The sequence below is a fragment of the Rhipicephalus sanguineus genome, chromosome 11, assembly GCF_013339695.2.
Source record: "Rhipicephalus sanguineus isolate Rsan-2018 chromosome 11, BIME_Rsan_1.4, whole genome shotgun sequence".
Lineage (NCBI taxonomy): Eukaryota > Metazoa > Arthropoda > Arachnida > Ixodida > Ixodidae > Rhipicephalus > Rhipicephalus sanguineus.
In genome coordinates, this window is record NC_051186.1 from 133,342,177 (window position 1) to 133,354,528 (window position 12,352).

A 12,352-nucleotide genomic window follows, 5' to 3' on the forward strand; every position below is an offset into this window, starting at 1 on the left:
ATGTCTTCTTTGAAGAGTATCGAACTGGAGTGGTGCACGGCGCTGGCGGGGAGAGCGTTCCAGTCCTTTGACGTGCGCACGAAAAACGAGGACGAATGCGCTACGATTCATATTTGAAAATTTCGATATTCGCACGCGGCACACCCCAAGTAAGAACTCATGAATTTTGAGACAGACATTGCAATCGAAAAGGCAAAAAAAGCGCCTAAGGAAAAGACTAACAAATAACAAATCATTGTTCATTATGCAAGAAATATCAAATCTTTAGTAAGGTCAACTTGTTGGCTAGTTGGTAAAGCATGATGAAACGGGAAAAAGCGCGGTAAACGACGTCAGCGCTTAACGTAAGTCAGCGCTTCGTGTGGTGTGGTGTGTGTGTTCTTTCTTTGTCGTCGTTTACCGCGCTGTTTCCCGTTTCATCAAATCTTTCTTCGCAGATTAGGGACCAAGTAGCTGCCGATAAACAATGCTATGGCGAATCGTTACTGAGCTTTATAACTGTGTCTCCCAATAAATTTTGATGTTAAAAAAAAAAAAAACGGACTCCACGGGATGCGTACACTTGAAGTTGATGACTGCCTTACTCATGATAGTACAAAAAGCTGCTAACGCATTTAATAAACATATTAAATCAGTGTTTACGCAAGACAACAGCGTGTTACCTGAGTTTGATACATCTCTTCCCTTGATGTTACTGAAAGTGGCATATTTAATCTTCTGTTAAAGATGTCCTAAAGGCAAATAACAATTTATGTCAGAGTGAAAGCTCAATCTATGAAAACGTCTAAAATGGCAATATTATCAACAGCAGTGCCCTACTTACCGAGAAATTGAGCTAAATGTATCACGTAATGAGCGCCACGAGCGGGACATTTTGGAAATGATTCCGATGACGCGAGAGAGTCCGGCTACAATTAATCACTCGTAATCAAACTAGCAGCAATAAAAAAAAGAACCTTCCGTGCATCAAAAGACGTAATAAAACGCTGCTTGTTCGTTTCTGTTTGATTCATGAACAAAAAAAGAACTCTTCGGCGTTGCCATGGGGAACGGCGCACATGGTTCAAAGGTTCCGTTTTCGCCGAACTGTGCTTTGCCCGGCGCCCTGCTTCGCTCACGCGGTTGCGTCTCAGTGGTAGTTTCGGTATCGCGTACTGCCGCGTGTGTTTTGCGCGCTCGTGAAAGTCGCTCTGACAGAAAGCAACTGTCGTGGGATGCAACACATTTCGTCCCTTAGTTACACACCCGTGCATGCCTTGTATAATAACAAGTACCAGTATTATCGCTGATGTCTAAAAATTTTACTGGTAATCATGCAGAGCAGTCTATGATGTTGCTGCGGCACTGAGAAACAATAAACATCGTAGTGTTAGTTGGTGTGTTGCCCTGAGTCATATTTATGAGAACTTCTCATAATTCAAATAAAATCCTGAGGTCCCCTCAAGTTTGAATTATCGAGAGTCTACTGTATTTCATAAGACAGGAAATAAGAACTTCCTTAAAAACTATCGCCCGATATCATTAATGTGTACCATACGCAATATTCTCAAACATATCATTAACACTCATATCTGCGAATTACTGGACAACCATAACATTCCCACAAAACACCAGCATGGCTTCAGAAAACGTCATTCCACCAGCACTCAGTTGATTGAAACCTTACATGACTTCGCTAAATCAATTAACAGAACACTGACCAATGTTATTCTTATGAACTTTTTGAAAGCGTTCGACAAGGTTTCCCCCCCAGAAATTAATATACAATATAGATAAGATACTAAAAAATTCTCAGGTATTCGAAAATTCTCTCACATACGTGGCAGTGCAGAAGCGTCGAGATTCTTGTCCTGTTACATGTGGCGCTATGCCGTGCAACTGTTGCATGCCGCTGTGTAATACGAATGCAAGAAAGGACCCGTTAATCCAATACCATGAGTTCCCGTGCGACGCAGAGCCCCGTAAAGCATGGCTAAAGAACATTTCTCACCAGGGATCAAAAGGAAAAGGAAGCCTTTGGGAGGTGACAGGTCTTTGGTGTGTTCACTACACTTCCCCGACGACGACTATAAGAAGTCAACGAAGCTGAAGATATTGCTTCCTACAGCTGTTCCCACTGTCTTCCCAAACTACCCAGAGTATATGCGATAAGAAAATGGACAAACATAGGGGCGGAAACGATGTCGAAGCACTTGTGGCCGTTTTTTTTACGCAGTGGAAGGAGCAACAGCTGGCCGTGAGGAATTTGAGCACACAAGAGTAAGTGAACTTGCCTCATTTCTTCTGAGAGCGATGAGCGACAAGAACTCGAGGCGACAGCAGAAATGCGCCCCAGAAATGTTTTGCTTGTGGACAAAGCATGTGAATTAAACAACGGTGGACATTGTGAACGTGTTGAATGATGCGGAAAAGACAGAGCACCGGCTCAAAATTAAAATTAAACGTCAACAAGACGTGCTTCAGAAACTGCAGGAAGAGCATGACATAATGAGGCAGCAACTTCAAGACTACGATGAGAGTAAAGAAATCCAGGACTTTGTGGAGTTGCTCAAATCAGCCGACGAAGGAGACAAAAAAGCTTTTTCATCATCAACCAAGTCTGCAATTTTGCCCGCAAGAAGCCTAAATATGAGGAAATAATAATACGAGAGTGTGTGCTTTGGAGCCATCTTCAAGTAAAGGCTACGAGCATGTGAGGATGAGAAACTTTTTCAAATTGCCGTGCCTGGCCACACTGCAAAACTATGTTGGTCAATCAACGGGTGAAATTGGAGTGACCACATTAATCAAAGAATGCCTTCGTGTTCAGTACGAAGCACTAAGTACAGAACAAGAAGCTTTCTGTTCTCTGGTAATAGGCGAAATGGCCATTGGTCACAAAGTTTTATATGACCGACAGGTGGACAAGATATTTGGTCTCGTTGATATGGGCGCAGTAGACGAGACCACCAGTAAACCATTGGTACCGAACCGCTTACTGTGTTTCGTCTTGAGAGCCTTGTCAACGGCTTACGTAATACCTGTAGGCTGCTTCTTCACACGCTACCTGAAAAATGACAAGCTATATTCTATGACAATGAAAATCATGAAAGTAGTCAAGAACGTGGGCTTTTGCGTAGCGCGAGTCGTGACAGACAACCACTAGACAAACGTTTCCATGTTCAAGTGTTTTTCTCAGGATGGGACATTGGTTCATGCAGTTCCGCACCCGTTGCGGGATGGTGACCCACTTTTCCTGTCCTTCGATCCAAACCATCTTATCAAGAACATTCGAACAAACTTTATTGAGCGGGAGATTTTGGATGGAGAGCTAGTCATATTTATGCGACATTATATTTTTATCCAACACTACGGAAGCATTCGTGAGATTTTTAATTTTACTGATTTTCTTTTCCACAGCAAATAAGCACACTCAATCAAGGCGGCCACTAGATAAATAACTCGCTGGTTCTCTTGAACGGTGGTCGTAAGGCTCTATATGAGTTAGCTTGTAAATGTATGCCATTGGGCCTCACGTGAGCCCATTAGTGGCAGTGCAGGCAGCGGTGAGATTTGCACAACTCAATCTAAACGCGAAGCATGCGGACACAACCAAAGGAACGTTCTCATCCGCATGGGCTTGTCCCGCAGCAGCAGGGCCGCTGTGGCGGCGCGGAGAACGACGCACCTCACGCCGGTTTCGGGCAACATAGCAGGCTGCACCCTGTGCAGTGCGTTTTCATGGAGCGGCCGTGGTCCAGGTGAGTGCTATCCGCCTCGTGCATCGGTATGGTGGCGCCACCGCTCGGCTCAGGCGGTTGCACCCTCTCACAAACCCCCATAGGATCCCATGCATTTTCAATGAAGTTTGCGATTCCGTTATGCAAAAACAAACTAGCGCCATCTCTCGACAATATGCCACACCGATGACGCAACACGTCCTCTTGCTTCCACCGACTGGCCATGCTCCAAGCTAACTCCTTTCTCCACTTTCTTTTATTTCTTTCAGTGGCCGTGACAGCGCGTGCTCTGCACTGTGCAGTTGCGCACCCGACAAGACCGGCTGGGCTCGTCGCTTTCATCGTGTCTTCCTTGAACGTTGCAACGTTAATATTGTGTTAAGGCGGTGGCCACACGTCGGACGATGAGCCCTGATTTCGTTCAGCTGCCATCTCATCAACAGCAATGTTTCAGACGCCTCAGCTGTGTACTTTTGTCTGTTGGTTGCTGGACAAGATGGCCTCCTGCAAGACCGCGTTTTTCCAAGTCAGCTGTGTGTGTAGTTCTCGGCGTCGTAGCAGTTTGATGACGCGAGGACGTCAACTGGTGCTACATCGTGGGAACCGCTGAAGTGGCTGCAAGATTGACGACATTGTGCCAGAATATTCTAGCGTACTGTACGCGCACGATTGTGCTACACTTAAAATACCGCGCTTGGCCTTGCGCGTCAACCTGGTACGCCTGTGTGCAACAAGTGTGTTGTTATCGTTGTTGCGTCGGTTAATAATGAACTGCAATTGGAATACCGTTTTTGCAAAGGTAAGTGAAGCTGTAAATATAGTTGCCCTTCTATATGCTCGCTACTCCACGAACATTACTTCTAGAATTGCATTTTATGTTGAGCTGCACATACCAAAGGAGAATCTAGCATACGAGATACATTACACGCATGCGCATTTCTTATATAAATCTGAGTAATGCCACGCGTGCGCATTTCCTATATAAGTCTGAGTAATGCCATGCTCAATTTAAAGCGCATGTGTTAGAGGATTGTGGCTTCAGTGATGAAAGTGATTAGATATTCCAAAATATGTGATTGCAATGCAGTTAGAACTTTCTCATATGTTAACACAGTCTGTGAACAAAAAAAAAAAAAAACGCTGTGTGAATGTTTGTTGGTCATTTGCTAAAGTACTTTCACGCATTACCGTATTTACTCGCATAATGATCGCACTCGCGTAATGATCGCACCCCTAAATTTTGTCGTCAAAATTCGATTTTTTTCCCCGCATAATGATCGCACCCCGAACTTGCCGCAGCGATATGTCGTGTGCCAAGTCTAGCTGATGATCATCATGTTTACCATCTGTCGAACGTTACGTAAGTGGCTCTTCAAGAATCGCCAAGTGAACTGCATGCACCAAACAGATTCCTAATTTTTGCCCACCCTTGGCGGAAGCGTGCGGTGTTAGGATAGCAGTAAAGACAAATGCCGTAGTTTTCACCACATGCCCGCCATGTGTTTCTACGTCTGTGGCAGCTGAACGCGCCCATCTCTGTTTCTGTCCTTTAAACATGGCTATGCTGTTGCCGGAAATTTACCGATTTAAACGAAATAATTCATTATTTCGACGGAAGAAACTGTTTTGGCGCGCATGACGCACTCACGACCTCCATGACTTACGAGAAAAAAGGCGTTCGCTTAGCTCCGCCAGCCGCCATGTTTGCTTTGATCACGTGGTTTTGATATCCCGCAGTGTTAAGGCCCAACCGCATGCACGCGATTTTCGAGTGACGGAGACGAGTGACAGGGATTTGCTGTCGCGGAGGGCTATCCATCGCCGTCGCTTGTCGCGTCGCAGGTTTTTGGGAAACCAAAAAAATCGCTTGTCGCCCGGAAGTGAGTGTGACGATTTCCGGCAACATGGCAGCATCACCGATCCTCGCTTCGGTTGCAATTTGCTCTTGATGCTTCCAATCGGCGCGTACTTCAACAAGGAATGCAAGTTATAGACTACCTTCTTTACAGCCCCATCTCATGCGGAAAGCGAGGCAGCGGCCGCATTTTGTCGTTAATTTTGATCGACGGTTCGTTTTGATGTTTCGGTGGTAGCTTGCTGCATTTGTGGTAGCTTGCTGCAATGTCAACATCGTCGTCGTGTGAGGTAGCCCTTCTCCTTCTGAAGCAGCGATGTGAGGCGCTGCGGCTTTTCTTAAACGTTTCATGACAGCAAGAGGAAACGTTGTCGAGCTGTGCCTCGTGGGCTTGTTTGAGTGCCGGTTCACGATGGGGCGATACGCGAGTTTCACTGCCGTGTTTAAGTTGAAGGCGGTTGATTGCGCGCTCGAGCACGGCAACCGCGCTGCCAGCAGGCATTTCGGTGTCGACGAAATCAGAATTAGGTATTGAAAAAATCAGCGTGAGAAGCTCATGGCTACCAACAGCACGCGCCGGGCTTTCCGCGAAACCAAAACTGGCAAGAGCAAAACTGTTGCCAACAGCTTCAAGAAGACAGGCGTATCTAACACGCTCGACAGAACGGAAGATAACCTTCTGTGCGACTGTGATGACACTGCCGGTTCCGACAGGGAATCGAGCGGCGACGACACTGACGCCAGTGACGCTTCAAACTCTGAATGAAAGTTAGGGGGTCAGTGAATAAAAAAAATAAAGGGCAATATGCAATGCATGTAGTTCCTGCGTAATGTGTGCATTTATTACAAAGACTCTACTTTTATTTTTGGTTATGTTCATGATAGCTATCGTAAGAATTCCGATATGCGACTTGTTCGCGTTTTCGGTGCTCAAAATATTTTGCGGAAAATTTACGCCGCGTAATGATCGCACCCCGAAATTTGCGTCAATTTAAAAAAAAAAAAAGCGCGATCATTATGCGACTAAATACGGTATTATGCAGCTGTGTGACGGCTGTTAAAACGTTCAGGAAGTTAGGTTTTGGTTTTCTTGGCCTAGTTGAGTGCTACGAGTGTTGGGCGAAGATAAAAACGCGTGTCTTTTGTGCGTTTCTTAAGCAGGCATACAGCCGTAATAGTCATTGTTGTTGTACTGTTTGGGGTGTTCAATAAAACAAGAATGCCGTTTTGTACTGCCACAGTTTTTATTTCATCTGTGTTAACAGATCACGCAAACAACTTGGACACATGCACGTAAGACACGTACGCGGTGCATCGCGCGCACGCATAAAAAAACGGGCCTGTCATTTTAAAACAAATAATATAGAACAATCGACGTAACAGACGGCACGGTTGTCTAGTGGAGCAGCGTCGGCAGTACAAATATCAAACCAGAATGAAAAATGAATAGAAAAATGGCGAGTAACGGGCGCTTTGCCCACGGCTTCTATGAGCCGTGCGTATCCACCTTTCGCCACCGTTCGCCGTTGGTGGCGCCACCAGTACAACTGAAAGCAGCAGCGCACGAGGCGGATATTGGGTCGAAGATGTTGATGTGGACGCCGCCTCTCCATAAGGTGACGCGCTACGTTATGACAGACATGCGTGTGAAACTTAAGCTTAAGAAAAATAATAAGCTTTAACGGAAACAATAAACTCGCACATTATGTGTCGCCACCCTAAATCTTGCCCACTCCTAGCCCAGGACAGCTTCGCTGTTAACTGGTTCATAATAGCAGTAGAGTACACAAAGAACTAGAAAATAATCTAACACATCGTGAGAGCTGCACTTTTTGTCTTGGAGCCAAGCGTTACAAGGTGTATTGATGTCTTTGTGTTAGTTGCGTAGTTCTGGACATTTCACGGGCTTACCAGGCGCGACGAATACATTGACGCCTGAAGGTTAGCTTATGCTCCAATGTAATGTCGGCACCAGAGTTGCAGCACAGACGTCAGTTTTATCGAAATCAAGTGCATGCCTGATATGTACCTGTCATAAGCAGCATTTGTTGGCGTACTCACAGGGGAACGAGCAATGAGTGACAACAGCTTGCATTACGTGCCCCTTTTTGTTTGTTAAGTGAAGCTTCTATGAGTTACAGATTTCGGTGGCAGCAGAGGCTTGGCTCAAGTGCCATGCGGCCACCGCCTAGTTCACAGCACCCTTGAAGGTGTGCTGGTCACGTGTGTATTCTGGAGGTAGCCCTAGATGCTTACAGCTAGCTCGATGATTCGAAATGACTTTGGCGTATTCTTCTTCATAGCTTGGCCTTGGCTCACAGCTTTTCATGAGCATACGGAACATGAATGGACTAGCACCTCCACGAGATGTCACATCATCTTGTTGGTGTAGAAAACAAATACTTAAGCAAATAAAGATGAAACTCTTGATTAGGCATACCTGTGCCCAGAAAACTAAGAAACTCAAAGTACAAGCAATGCACTCTGCACACTGAAAGCGGCAATCACAGACGTCGGTTGTCGGTAACCTGATCATTGGCAGAACATGCCTTTCATAAAAACATCCATGATCGAACCCTTTGGTGTCATCACTGGTGCTTGCATAAGCTTCCTAATAAACTTGACTAGTAGTGTCCTGCGTGGTCTAAACAGACCATGAAACAACCGTGAAGCTTCCCAAACAATGCGGCGCGGCTGCGCTGACTGGTGCCGACAGTTTTTGTAGATGAAACCCCGTCGCATCAAAAAAAGAAACAGCAGTGCGTGGCAGAATCATTCTTTCTAAAATTGGGAGATTGTTAGGTTCATGTTGATCCGCCCCAAAAAGTTGTTCAGATAATATGAAATCATAAAACGCTTATGTTAGCGTTAGTGCGTGTCTAACACTGGCTTTTTAGTGTAGTGGAAGGGGGTGAAACACTTCCATTGACACTAACAGATCTGGTGCCATGTAGATATAAAAACACAAAATCTATACGACCCCATTTCACTTTGTCTTGCCGTGAAAAACGTGGCACACAACGGCTGTGGCTGTATCCATTGTGAATGGATGAATAAAAAAACTAGATGCAGGCAGCGGTGCCAACACGATGTAGCTGCAGCAAAGCCAGGCAGATTCTTGTTAAGCCTTCTGGGCTGCCAAGTGAGAATCTCGAAAACGAAGCTATCAGCAGTGCAAGGCTGGTGAAGCATGATCACTCAAATTTGAATCAAATACATGCATCATCAGTAGTGAATGAATGAGCTTCATCATGAGAGAGTGCGGGCATACAGGCACGGAGAAGAAAATGAAACACCACAAACACAAATGCCTCTCCTCTCTTTCATGATGAATCTCTATCAACTAGCTCAACTCTGTTGTTGTGAGCTTAATAGTACAGGCTAATGACTGAGTCTATCACTGACAGCAATCTTGCCCTGCGTGCATTAGTACTGAATGCTATATTTCAAAAAGAGTGCACAACGTAAGAGCTCCTCCTACATTTACATCTTGCACATGCGTAGTGTATAGTATGTGACAATAATGCTAATGCAATATCCTAGTGTCTGCTGCTTTCCACTATTCTTTGAACATAGCGCTATTGAAATTCAAAGGTTTCCAAGCAAAAATTCCATGTACCGTGGGAATCGATGTTATGCGAAGCATGCGCGGGATGGTTACTGTGGTGTAATTTTTCACACTGAGCAAAATGTTACGGAATAATGCCACAGAAATGTGGAAGTGGTATACGCACACTCATACGTTGAAGAGTCACATATGTATTATATAATTAGTTGTCTACAGTTGCGTAACGATGCAAACAGCAACACGGGTGTTAGCAACACCCAACGTGGTAAGCTGATATAAAGTGCTTATATTCTTCAATACTGGATAGCGTGAATCCGAACAGGACAAAGGAAGAACACAGATGAACAGGACAGGCGTTACTGGAAACGAAGCTTCATTCAGGAAATTTTCCCTAGATATATGGTACGCAGCCAAGCGGCACGCGCAGGCGCACTGCACGTACATTACAGTCACAGTTGCGGTTGTTACGGTTGCGTTACAGTTCTTATGCTTATACTTGTCCGTTATGATGGAGAACGCATGCACGTTTCACAAACCTGTGTGTATGTGTAGGAGGGGTTCTTAAGAGTTCTTGAACAAGGTCATCATCACCGTGATCAGTGAGCACCAGCAGCTGGACCGGATTCGTTATCGGATCCTTTTGTGATCGCGGCTACAAGGGGCCTAAGTGTAGTGAAGTGCGAGGTATAGCTCAGATGGTAGAAATCCTGGATGCCTATTATCAAGAAATGACCTATGATGCCTCCTGTCCTGGATGTGGCAGCGAGGTCTTTTGATGCCCTGTCCACATCCAAGCCGTCTTTCACCCAGTATAATGACCAAGCGTTGTTGGGTCTACCGGTAATGATGAGAAGCCTGGTTCTCTCGGCAGATTTATTGTAGGGAATCATTGACCCCGGATTTTTTTAAAATCCAAGTGGTCCACATTGCGGACCACGTGGAGCTCGGTGCACGTAAAGAATACCAGATGGTCAAAACTTCCGGAGCCCTTCGCTATGGCATCTCTCATAATCATATTGTGGTTTTGGAAAATAAAACCTTAACCTTTCCTTGCGTGTCAATCTGTGTATTCGCCGTTACTATGTTGGTTGAGACTATCACCTGTGGTCACGACCAGGATTTCGGGACATGTGCACGTAGTCCCATCTTTTGTCGGTGACAGCGGTAGCCTTCCGAAACTGAATGGGAAATAAGCGAAAAAAAATCATATTTGATGAAAAAAGCTAGTTATCAAAAACGACTCCTGGTTCTATACAGCACAGCAGAGACCTATTTTAACATTCTGTTAAAGTTACAGTGTTGCACTACAAACCGTGTGGTTTCCTAGAGGGTTTGATTTTTTACAATGGAGCCCCATGTGTTTCTAATGGGCGGTGTTCAATACTCCTGGAAAGCCAGACGCTTCATAATGCGATACTGCAATTTTACCAAGATGTTCCAGTGAGTCTCTGCTGTATAGAACACGGAGTCGATTTTGATAACTAGCTTTTTTAAAAAGATATGATTCTTTTCGTCTCTTTCCCATTCAGTTATGATAGGACGCCCTTGCTGCCACCAAGAGATAATGCCACATACAGATGTTCCCAAATCCTGGGAATGACATACCCGCATAACATGAACTCTGGTATGCTGGTATGTGCCACACGTCACTGAGAGAAAGGATTTCATGATGTACGTGACAGGTATTATGCATTGTTCATGTCATAACCAGTGAATCGTGTTCGTCATACACTGATCCTTGCTATGCCAATTTTGGTATATTACATGTTATCGAGAGGACCAGGAGAGTGCCCAGACGTAGGCGGCTCGATCGATCAATTGATCGACAGACAGACAGACAGACAGACGGACAGCCACAGTGGCTAAAATACTAAGGACAGTATGAAGCTGCCTGATATGTCGTCACAGATGCTTTGGCATGAAATTCTGAAATGCAAGGTAGGCTTCTGTTTGCCCTTTTCGGCAATTACCTAACAGTGAAAATGGTGAAAACAGAGCTATCCATTGTTGTACCACTAGTGTCCCTTTCTCAACACCGTTACTGTTCAGGGCTAAAAGCACCAGTGACAAACTGGGCTAAGCCACTAGGCTCACCTGCCAGTGGGTGAGCCCCTTGCTGACTTGAAGGCAAAGCGCTTGCGTGGCTTGAGCTGCTCCCGGATCTCGTCTACTTGCAATTTCAGTGTGGCAAACTGCTCCTGGACATAGCGCAAACTGGCCGCAGGCAAGTGACTTGCCACTTCCGTAAGTATTGCCTGCAAGCATCGCAACACAGACACAAAGAAGCAATTCTTTAAAGACAATGCTACTAACGCCAGCAAGTCTGTTAGAATAATGCACCAACACGTAGCTGCAGAGAAAGCAGATTAATAATAATGAGGCACCAATGACGCTGCTCTTCGTACTTCACAGTTTGTACACTGGATCTGTACAAACACAAAAATATTACTATCTGAGTTAAAAATTTTTAGTTGTTTTTTCTTTACTGTTCCATGCTTGCACATCAAGTTTTGATATTTCCCATCAAGGTCCTGATCATTATATTTGGGTAGAACTACAGTTGTTTGCATATGTGTAGGGATATCAGATTTTGGAGCTCTTTTAACATGCTGCAAGCGTTTTGGATAAATGCGACAAGCACGCAAGTGCCTAATGTGCAGGTTGCGCACGTGGTATCCATAGGTCGGCAAAGCCACTCATGAGCCGACTCATTCAGACTCACTCACTCAGATCGAGCCGCGAGTCTGAGTCCGGCTGAAAAAAATGTCAGCGACTCCGAGTGAGTCGGAATGAGGAAAATTTTGGCGAGTGAGTCCAAGTGAGCCCTAAAAGCAAAATATATTTCATGAGTGAGTCTGAGTGAGCTCCACATTTTATTGCCGACCTATGGTGGCATCACAAACCAGCAAGTTGTTCATTGTCTGAGGTACTTGAAACACCATACTGGCAAACTTTGATGCCTGTAAGACACACTTCAGGTGAAACTTTATAATCAATGACAATGGACGACAATTAGAGAAAAAGAACATGAGTGATTTAAGTAATGGCACACTGAATTTTCTTACATCCTTTCTCCTCTGCCCATACTGACAGAAATCAATTCTCAAAGTGAGGCACATTCTGCGGTAGTGCATTGTGGCACAAAGCAAACATGGCTGAAGGATGACACAGCAATGAGACTGACCTGCAATTCCTGCAGCTTTCCATCCA